The sequence below is a fragment of the Populus alba genome, chromosome 9 (assembly GCF_005239225.2).
Source record: "Populus alba chromosome 9, ASM523922v2, whole genome shotgun sequence".
NCBI classification, from domain to species: domain Eukaryota; kingdom Viridiplantae; phylum Streptophyta; class Magnoliopsida; order Malpighiales; family Salicaceae; genus Populus; species Populus alba.
The window spans coordinates 12178878-12189987 of record NC_133292.1 but is presented as its reverse complement, the minus strand read 5'-3'; the positions used below and the strand labels follow the sequence as shown (position 1 = coordinate 12189987).

Here is an 11110-nt window from a genome sequence, read left to right as displayed (position 1 = left end):
AAAGAGGAGATCTCAAACATAAATACATTGATAATATATAAGAGAATATTATGGTATCTTAAACATACCATCTCAACTGCTTTGTATATAGAGGATAACGTTGAGTTGAAAACTGATAAGTCAGGAACACGAACTCTTAGCTGCCAACAACCAGAAACGTTGGAGAAGATCAAGGAAGATATCAATGTGATTCACATGGTGGTGACCCAGTGGTAAAAGCTTGGGACCAAGAGGTTTTGCTTCCTCTGTGGTCTCAGTCAGTTCGAGCCCTAGATGCTCATATGATGGCCACTAGAAGCTTACATGGTCGTTAATTTCAGGGCCCGTGGGATTAGTCGAAGTGCGCGCAAGCTGACCCGGACACCCACGTTAAACTAAAAAAAAAAGATATCAATGTAGCTTCATACATCAATCATGCATTATCTATCTTGAAATTTAAAGCAGTATAGTTTACCTATTATATATATTGTATAATTTCAATTCTATAAAAAACTATCCTTCGTACTAATGTTACGGTGATTCACGTAACAGTACTTTCTTATTACCTTATAAAGATTATAAATGGACTCATTATATATATATATATATAATTTAGAGAAAGTTAGAATATATATATAAATACAATCCTAAAGCATTAAGGAGGCTTGCTTCTTTTTTAAAAGCTATCAAAGTATCTTTAAATTTATATAACAAAAGATATATTATTCTCAATCCTTGATCCTTTAATCAAGATATTTTTTCACCTTCAAATCCACTTAATGTTCTTTCCTTGAAAATCATACAAAAGGCGATTAAAAAAGGGGACCATCCAGGAAAAAAAAAAAAAAACAAAAAAACAACAAAGTGGGGAGGGATCCTTGGATCCACACATCAGATAAAAAGTGTCGCACGTGAAAACGCGTCTTCTTGTCTTAAAACCGCGTCAGCTCCTCATGCATTTTATTCGCAATTTGAATTATATAATTTCATTAATATATAAACTTCATAAATTACCCTCACAGTAACTCGTTTACTTTTATTTTATAAGTCTCTGCAACCCTAAGAAACACGTCGTGTATGTTAATCCATTCCAAGAAAACTCACAAGATTTAATTGTTAATTAACATAACCTATTAGAGAATAAGTGATTTCAGCGGATATATTGGTATAATAAAACATCACAATGAAATAAATCCTTAAATCTTTTCTGGTGATGCTATAGCTTAATCTCTTACTGCAATTTATTAATGATTCTTTGTTCATAGTGTTAGGAAAAACACGTGATCAGTTCCTATGTCGTCATTCTAAATGGATGTAATGTAACATAAAGAAACTCAAACAAACATCCTATGATTAATGGCTGAAATAAGAAAAAACAATAGAGAATCATTAAAACAAGAAAAACCCCTTATATGTTGGGCGTGTTTACGTAAAAAGAAAAAAAACTCATTCCAGATCCAGATCTTGTGCAAGGCTCGAGCGGGACGTTAATCTCAGATTTAAGAAGGTTAAAATGATATAATTTTAATTTTTTGTAAAAAAATAATAAGCAATTTTTTAATTATATTTTAATTAAATTATTAGTCAATTTAAATTATATAAATTAGATCGGGGTTTAACCTACCAAACCGGCCTCGGTTAAATAACTTGCCAAAGGGCCGCCGAAAAAAATCAAAGCATGTAATGTAGGCTCTCTCGTGCATGTAACTCACGTAACATTAACAGCCATACAGATTGGATATAGACATAGCACATGAGCATACACGCGTATATCTTCCTAGATTTAACTGTATCTTTGCAAATTTCCAAAAGCATTAATCCTTGTTTTCCAAGCTCCCTAGCTAGCTGCTTCTGTTTCTTGCATTCTTTCTTGAGGAATCTATGCATCTGTTTTTTGGTTCCAGCCATGTGTTGATTTGACATATTTGTATTTTTGCCCCCCGGATCAATCCGTGTTTATTATACTAATATGAGTGTGTTTTTCAGTAACTGGGTTGATTGGATTTTAAGATATATTTAGAAAGTTAAGGATCCCCTTTAGGACATTAAGCTTAGCTTGTGTGGCTAGCGAGAAATGGAGAGGCAGAGAGTGATGGAAAGAGGAGAGAAGGCAGGTGTGTCAAGTTCATCCTATGGTGGAGGTGAAGTTGATGTTGTGGTGGAAATGATGGATGTGATTGAGGCCGTTGGATTGTATGTGGGTACAGGAGGGCACAAAGAAAGGAGTGCTTGAAACTTGGTGAGGAGATTGAAGCTACTACTTCCTCTTTTGGAGGAGATAAAGGAGATTGGTAATTATAAATTGGTTCCTAGTGAGGGTTTTGAAAACTAGTTTGGATAATTTCAAGAAGGCCCTTTTGGCTGCTAAGAAGTTGTTGAAGAAATGTAAGCTGTGGAAGCAAGATTTATCTGGTCAGTGTTCAATTTTGTTCTTTTGCATTCTTGTCTCTCTCTTGGTTTTTCCTAGTGGATTTGTGTTTCTTGTTGTGGGTGATCCAAAAAGTGTTTATGGATTGTGTTTAACTCAATTAGGCAATGGAGAGTGAAGCAGTGATGAGTAGCTTTCACGCTGTCTATGAAAAATTAAATCAGGCTTTGGATGATTGCCCTATGATGAGATAGGGATCTCAGTTGAAGTTAAAGAGCAAGTAAGTCTTCTTCTCCTTCTTGTCTTTTTTTTCCCCTTTTGCCTTGGTGTTTCTTGAGGATTCTGGAGTAATTAGTTAAGTCCCCATTTGGTGAGGGCTACAGTTCAGAGAAAGATTTGGCAGACTATGGTTATGGTTTCTTTTTTCACAGTTGCTAAATCTTGTCGCATACTTCAAATTTTGTGATTGAATCTGAAATGGGAAGCTAGGAATGCTCAAAATTTAGTTCTCCCTTCTGTCATTTCATTTTTGATTGTCAAAAAGGAAAAAGGGTACATATTTATGGAGCACTGGCCTTTTGGCCCATATTTCGATTGTGAAATAATCGTTGTGAATCGAGCTTTGGCACCGAGTTATGCAGAAGTAATATTGCATGAGTCTAGTACCCTCCTTTGACAGAAGATGGGGTGAACAACCGATTTTGTTCTCATCTTCTAAAGGAGTCATGATGATTTACTACCAGATTGATTTTTAGCGATGTCCTTGCATAGGCATGCCATGTTGCTTATGTAAAATATCATGTAGTCTCATGTCCCTTTCGCAATCGTGGGTTTGTGACAGTTGTTAACGGTTCTGTTTCAAAGCATTATCAGAAGTTGTCGGGTGAATCGTCTATTATGTTGCCAAACGGTATAACCGCTTTCATCTTTCACATAACAATGCAGATGTTGTGATTCAAGGAGTAGAAACTTTTCGTAGAAAATTGGACTTTGTTATTGATAATTGAGAAATACATTTTGAGCTGTTTTGTTGAAATTCCAATTGAATCACATCTCCAGTTTACATGTGTGATTGTGCTATTGATGTGATTCAGGTTGAGCTAACACGGATGCAACTTAAAAGAGCAAAGAAGCGATCCGACACCCAGGATATAGAACTGGCAATGGATATGATGGTTGTATTTTCTAAAAAGGATGACAGAAATGCAGACAATGCAATCCTAGAGAGACTGGCCATCAAGTTAGAGCTGCATGCTGTTCCAGACTTGAAAGCAGAAGAAGTAGCAGTCAGGAAACTAGTTAACGAGAGAGGAGTTCAGAATGCTGAAAGCATCCAGCAAATTAAAGACCTTTTGGGAAAATTCAAACAGATTGCTGGGGTTGATGAAGCCGTTGTTCTTGATGGCCCTTTTTCTTCGAAAAGCCTTCAGAGGTGTCGGTCTTTGCTTATCCCTCATGAATTCCTATGCCCAATTACTCTGGAGATCATGGTGGATCCTGTCATTGTGGCAACTGGGCAGGTAATCTCACATTAAACGACTAAGATCCTTTTGATCAGACATGTCACCGTTGAATAAACAAGTTTTTTAAGAAAGTTTTAAGGTTACAGAAACTGAAGTAGAAATTTTAAATATTCCAGTAACTATTATATGGAAGCTGAACCAGATTTTTCTTTTGTTTCAAAAGACTTATGAAAGAGAGAGCATACAGAAGTGGCTAAATTCTAATCATCGAACCTGCCCGAAGACTGGTCAAACTTTGGGTCATTTGTCTCTAGCATCGAATTTTGCACTCAGGAATCTTATACAGGAATGGTGTGAGAAAAATAACTATGAACTACACAAGAAGGATGCTTGTTTAGGCTCTGATGGCATTTCTGCTGAGCTTAAAGAGGAAATCTCTTCCTTGGTTCAAAATCTGTCCTCCAGTGAGTTTGAAAGTGCGACGAGAGGCCATCAAGAAGATCCGTATGCTTGCAAAGGAGAACCCAGACAAACAGAATTTTGATTGCCAACTATGGAGGGATTCCTCCGTTGGTTCAGCTCTTTGTCCTATCAAGACCCCAACATTCAAGAACACACTGTAACAGCTCTTTTGAACTTGTCAATTGATGAAACAAACAAAATACTTGTAGCCAGAGAGGGGGCAAATTCCTGCTATAGTTGAAATTTTTGCAGCATGGAACAAATGAAGCTAGAGAAAACTCTGCTGCAGCTTTGTTTAGCTTGTCAATGCTTGATGAGAACAAAGTTCTAATAGGAGCTTCGAATGGAATCCGTCCCTTGGTACACCTTTTGCAGAATGGGACTATACGAGGTAAAAAGGATGCTGCAACTGCACTCTTCAACTTGTCTTTGAACCAAACCAACAAGTCCAGGGCCATTAAAGCAGGTATCATACCAGCACTGCTCCATTTGCTCGAGGAGAAAAACCTTGGCATGATCGATGAAGCCCTCTCCATATTTTTACTCCTTGCATCACATCCTGAAGGGAGAAATGAAATCGGCAAACTATCTTTCATCAAAACCCTTATTGATATTCATAAGAAACGGGACTCCCAAGAACAAGGAATGCGCCCTATCGGTCCTTCTCCAGCTGGGGTTGCACAATTCATCCATCATCCTAGCAGCACTTCAGTATGGTGTGTATGAACATTTGGTAGAGCTTACAAAAGTGGAACCAACAGGGCTCAAAGGAAAGCAAATTCTATATTACAGCATATGAGTAAGTACGGACACATTCCATGAAATTCTTGCAGCAAATTAATAGATCGATCATATCTAGCTTCCTATAGAGAGATGCCTGCTTGTGTGTATGAGGGTATATAGCACAACCTTTTTCTGTGTGTCCAGCACCCAATATGGTTTTTTTTTTTGCACCATTATGTAGGACTGTGTATGTACTGTGAATACACCAGCGTAAGAAATTCTTACAATTCTGGTGATGATAGAAATGTTTATAAAAGGCTGCCAAAAGCAAATAAATGGCTGGCCATCTAGTAATTTTAACAAAGCTTTTTTATCTGACAAATGAGAGACAACTCGTTTGGTACTTGTTTGTTGATTCAGTTGATGTCTGGCTACTCCATAAATTAATTATATAACCCGTGCTAAGCTGTAACTAGGATTCCAGGTTAATCTTTAACGTAAGATAAAAAAAAATGCTGATATTATGGATACATGCATACCCATGTCTGTCAAAATATTTAGAGCAGACTATAAAATCTCAAAATCCTAACACAGAAAGGAATTCATATTCCTGCTTTAATTGGGCTAAACCCTGCCGGCTGTGTGCTCTCTTCCCTGTATATTTGCATGTATAACTGGTCTCGTATATTATTTTTCTCCAAAGAAATCTCCCTCTCCCCCTCCATAAGGAATTCGGCATTCAATAGTTACCTCTTCTTTTTGGTGATAAATTATCATTAATTCGTAGAGGACGGCTACCTGCAAGCTAGAAGGAGGTTACTCCTCAAAAGAAGCTACCTGGCTAATGGTTCTTCATCAAGAAGAAGCTCTGAAAGCTGTCGCAGACAATGTTACTCCTCAAGTTCCATGGCTATAATGGTTCCTGATCAAGAAGAAGAAGACTGTAAAGAATCACACTCCTTTGATCTTCTTCTTATTGAAGCTTCCAACCCTTATTCAAATTTGGATAATTCAAATATAGTATTAGACCAAATCTATTTTTGTGAGTAGTGTTCTTTTATATGTAAGAAATCGCACCTCAAATTTATTATCAGATCCGTAAATCATTGTAGAAAAGAGAAAGAAAAAAAGATGCCATCTGCTATATGATTATGATCAAATCAACTTCTTTATAATAAATCTGTCCAAATCAACTCCTTCACTTCTAATTTTGATGAGTATAAACCGCTCCTTCCATCATCTTCGTTTAGGTCGACTAAAAACTATCAATTTATTGGGTTGATCAAACTTAAACGAGGATGACAGATGAACAGGTTTATACATGACAGAATTAGGAGTAGAGGGATTGCTTTGGTTTAATTTATTGCAAGGATGGATTGATATGGTCAAAATCATATAGTAAATATCGATTAGATTTTTGAGTTATCCCCAGTAATCATTATCTAGATGGATATTTTACGCGACTATTTGTTGTTCACCATATCGGAAAAAAAAAGTAAGCTTCTAACAAGGTTTCGATTGAATCATTATTTAGACCCGATTAATTATAAGTCCAAATAAAAACCAAACTATATTTATAAACCCCCGGGCCATGATTTCATAATTCAAGTTAGGAATTTAATATTAAATAATTGAGATTTATATAATTATTAATTTTAAAATTCAAAAAGATTAATTAAAGTGCACACAAGCTAGTTTAAATATTCATGTTAAAAAAAATTAAGAATTTAAAGTATTAATTTAAATTGATTTGAATTATTGTTTAAAAATTTATTTTTTTTTGAAAAAGTTAGAATTGCATTGTTCATTATATAAGTTTTAACATGATAAATTAACATGATAAATTGTCCCCAAGGGGTGTAGCGTGGTGGCAAAGAGCTTGAGATCTGCACAGCAGGTCTTGAGTTCGAGTCAGGACGTGCACTTTTTGTAAGAGCCTGGGACAGCCGGGGTTTTACTTGCTTATCTGGGCCCACAAAGTGCGCTTTCTGGAGGATGGGGTTTCCTTGAATAAAAAAAATGATAAATTAAATTATAGATTTATAAGGTTGGCTTTAACTTGATAAGAGGTGTTTGGTTTAAAGGTGTGGTTGGTTTATTTTGGTGGAACCGACATAAAAGGATTGTATTTTTTGTTTTTGTAAGGTATAGTTTATGTTTTAAGAGGGATGTATTTTTAGAAAAAAATTACCAGACTTTCAAGCCAAACACACGTTATAAAACCTCAGCCTTACCAAGTATCGGGTCGATAGACTACGCGAGCCGGATTTTATAAAACGGAATAAAGCCCCTTCGTAGCAGCAATAAAGCAAATACGTATGTGTATATACCTACATATAACAAGTATAAAAAACAGTAAACTTCCTGCAAAAGAAAAGAACATTCTACATTTATTATATAAAAAAAAACCCCATAACAACTCGAAACCCTCGATCGCCCCATCTCCCTCTCCGCCCTTCCCAATTTACTTTGATTTCAATTACTCTGATTTCCAATTCCTCTTTGATTTCTCTTACTTCGATCTCACATTTACACAGAAACGGAATCGCACTCCTTTTTTTTTTTTTTTTTTTCTTAAAAGAAAATTAATTGATTGATTGTAGGGTTAGGGTTTTTTGATTGATTATTCTGTATAATAATAATATGGGAGCTGCTGGCGATTCGAGCGAGTCAAAAGTGAGTAATGAACAGCAAGGGAAGGGAGAGGAGGGTGCTGTGGTGATTAATATTCGGTGCTCTAATGGTACGAAATTTACTGTGAGGACGAGCTTGGAATCAACGGTTGGGGTTTTCAAATCTCTCTTGGCTCAAAATTGTGATGTCCCACCTGATCAGCAGAGGTTGATTTATAAAGGTCGGATTTTGAAGGATGACCAGACCCTCCATAGCTATGGTGAGTTCATTTCTTTCTTGTATTATCGTTTTTTTTTTTTTTGTTTTATATATTTTTGAGTGAGAAATGGGACTCTTAGCAATTGTTGGGTCTGATAATGAACGGGCAAGAATTTTGAAAAGAAAAAGGTAGGATTTTTCGTCCTTGTGTGGTTGATTTACATTAAAAGGGGAAAGAAAAGAAAAATGCGGCAGTGCTTCTATCTGTTTAATTGCTAGATGATGATGATAAGAGCCTCCTATTGATTGATTTGCTTGATTAGAAAATTAAAGATTTGGGTATTTTTATTTTCTGACTGATAATTTTTCCATGATGAATTGAAAAATGATTTAGTTATTAAAGTAGTGAACATCCTAATGCAATTGCTTCTCCATATCCTAGGGTTGACGATTAAATTGTTTGTTCTTTACTTTTGCTGAAGGTCTGCAAGCTGATCACACCATTCATATGGTTCGTGGTTTTTCCCCTGCTCCATCAACTCCTGCTCCTGCTCCTGCTCCTGCTCCTGTCGCTGCTGCTAACCCTGAAAATCCTGATACTACAACAGGGGTTACACGGGGTGTTGGTTCCAATGAAGGTAGGGCCTTTGGACTTGGGGGTGCTGGTATTGGGGCATCTTTGTTCCCTGGACTTGGCTCGCTAGGTGGTGGCAGCCCATCTGGTCTATTTGGAGATGGGCTTCCTGAATTGGAACAAGTACAGCAACGGCTGGCTCAGAATCCCGACATGATGAGGGAAATAATGAATGCTCCTGCTATGCAGAGCCTGATGAATAACCCTGAGTTAATACGGTCCATGATGATGAGCAATCCTCAGATGCGTGAGATTATGGACCGAAACCCTGAGCTTGCACATGTTCTTAATGATCCAAGCATTCTTAGACAGACATTAGAATCTGCTAGAAACCCTGAGCTCATGCGTGAGATGATGCGACACACTGACAGGGCTATGAGTAATATTGAATCAACTCCTGAAGGATTTAACATGCTCCGGAGAATGTATGAAAATGTTCAAGAACCATTTTTAAATGCCACAACAATGGGTGGAAATGCTGGCAATGATTTGGGATCAAATCCATTTGCAACCCTACTGGGGAACCAAGGTGGGACTCAAGTCAGGGATGCTTCAAACAAACCCTTCAGCCACTGGTTCTGAAACAATGACAGGGCTTGCTGCTCCTAATACAAACCCTCTGCCCAACCCTTGGAACAATGCTGCTGGTGAGCTTCACACCTCTTTGCTTCTGGAAAATCATCTAGATATCTTTTTTTTTGCTCGAAAGTCATACTCTGAGATCCAATTCAGGAAGTTCTAACAGAGAAATGATAATCATATTTAGATGCCTGTGAAACTTTTAGGTTGAGAAACGTAGTTCCTTGTCTCGAGGAATTCTTGCACTTGCACATTTATTTAGTTGATCTTGAATATCTTGAATTGCACTTTGCTGGAAGAAACTCTTGTAAAGTTACTGTTTTTAAATGATAATTGAATTATTCTTGATGTTTAAAATGGTGAATTGCTAGGAGGAACCCAGACAAACTCTACTGCAAGGCCAAATCCTGCTGGGAGGGCATCAGGTCTTGGTGGTTTGGGTCTGGGAGGGCTTGGTCTCCCAGGAATGGACAATTTGTTCAATAGCATGCCTGATTCGAATCAAATGACTCAGTTGTTGCAAAATCCAGCTGTATCACAGATGATGCAAAGCCTACTCTCCAATCCTGAATATATGAACCAGGTACTATTGTTATCGAAAGGGTTTTAGCTTATATGATATTCATTGTCTGGGTTCAGTTTGACAATTTGCTTTTGAATTTTAGATGCTCAACTTTAATCCCCAACTACGTGGCATGGTTGATTCAAATCCTCAGTTGAGAGAGATGATGCAAAATCCTGAGCTTCTTCGCCAATTAACTTCTCCTGAAAACAATGCAGGTATGCTACTTTGAGCAGTCCAAACATGGAATAACCCCCCCCTCTCTCTCTCTATATATATATATATGCGCGATATTTGCTGCATTAGGTTAAATTTCTTTTCTGCCTTTGACCCTTTGTTACTCCTCTATTTGCAACAGCAAATGCTAACTTTACAACAGTCACTTCTTCCGCAGCTTCGACAGCAGGCTACTCAGTAAGCGAGGACATTTGTTTTTGGTTATTTTCCATGGCTGAAATCTTATTTGCCTATAATTATATTAGTGTTGAGATCATTAAAGGACCTATAATTTATGCTTCCATTGCTCGACAAAATCAGATCTCTATTTTCATTGCTTATCCTGTATTTTTTCACTTTCAGGGAATCAGCACAGCCTGGCGCCCCTACAGGTACCCAAGGAAGCAAGAAATCTAGTGAATGCATTTAGAATTTTCTTAAGCATTTCATGAGCGCTTCTATGACCTTGGCAGATTTGTCTGTTTCCCTTATTAAGATTATGCTAAAGTTTTCTTGAATTAACAGGAACACCAAATAATTCTGGGCTGGACATGTTGATGAACATGTTTGGTGGTCTGGGAGCAGGCAGCTTATTAGTACCTAACCAACCCGATGGTTAGTTTCTTTCCACCTTTTTTCTCTTTATGTAATATTACCTCATGGCGATTACTCAACGTCACTGAAATTTTTGTTGCTTTTGTAGTACCCCCAGAAGAACTCTATGCAACTCAACTATCACAACTACAAGAAATGGGTTTCTTTGATACCCAAGAGAATATCAGGGCATTGCGGGCTACAGCTGGAAATGTACACGCAGCAGTAGAGCGACTTCTGGGGAATCTTGGCCAATGAGTTGTTTTTGAAAGCAAAACCTTGGAAATGAAAGAAGGGATCTTTCTGAGCAAGGGTTCATATTTTTCCATGTTTAAGTCTCTGAAAACCGACTATAGCAGAATTGCCGCTGCTAGGACGCAAAAGTAGAAAAAAAATAAAAAAAAATGTACAAATTGGTATTCTTTTCATATGGCAACTGCATTTGATCCACCTTTTCTTCTCTTCCCTCTTCTTCAGTTTCTTCGAAACCTCCTTTCTCAATGTAGAAAATTTTTATTAATGATCGACAGTGGATGTATTTTACAGCTCAAATTACTTGGTTGATCTATGATCTTTTTCATTTGGCCATTAAGAATACCATTGTTGGATTTAAACTGTGAGGTGATCATTTTCCTCCTAGTTTTTAGATTTTGTTTATGTTTACCGTTTCTCTTTTGTCAAGCCATGCCATAACTTGC

At 37.2% G+C, this 11110-nt stretch overlaps 2 pseudogenes; both read left to right on the top strand.

Annotated features, from left to right (window-relative positions):
- Nucleotides 1–2053: 2053 nt before the first annotated feature.
- Nucleotides 2054–6350, top strand: LOC118062706 (U-box domain-containing protein 15-like; annotated as a pseudogene).
- Nucleotides 6351–7318: 968 nt separating this feature from the next.
- On the top strand, nucleotides 7319–10873 carry LOC118062704 (ubiquitin domain-containing protein DSK2a-like; annotated as a pseudogene).
- Nucleotides 10874–11110: the final 237 nt, after the last annotated feature.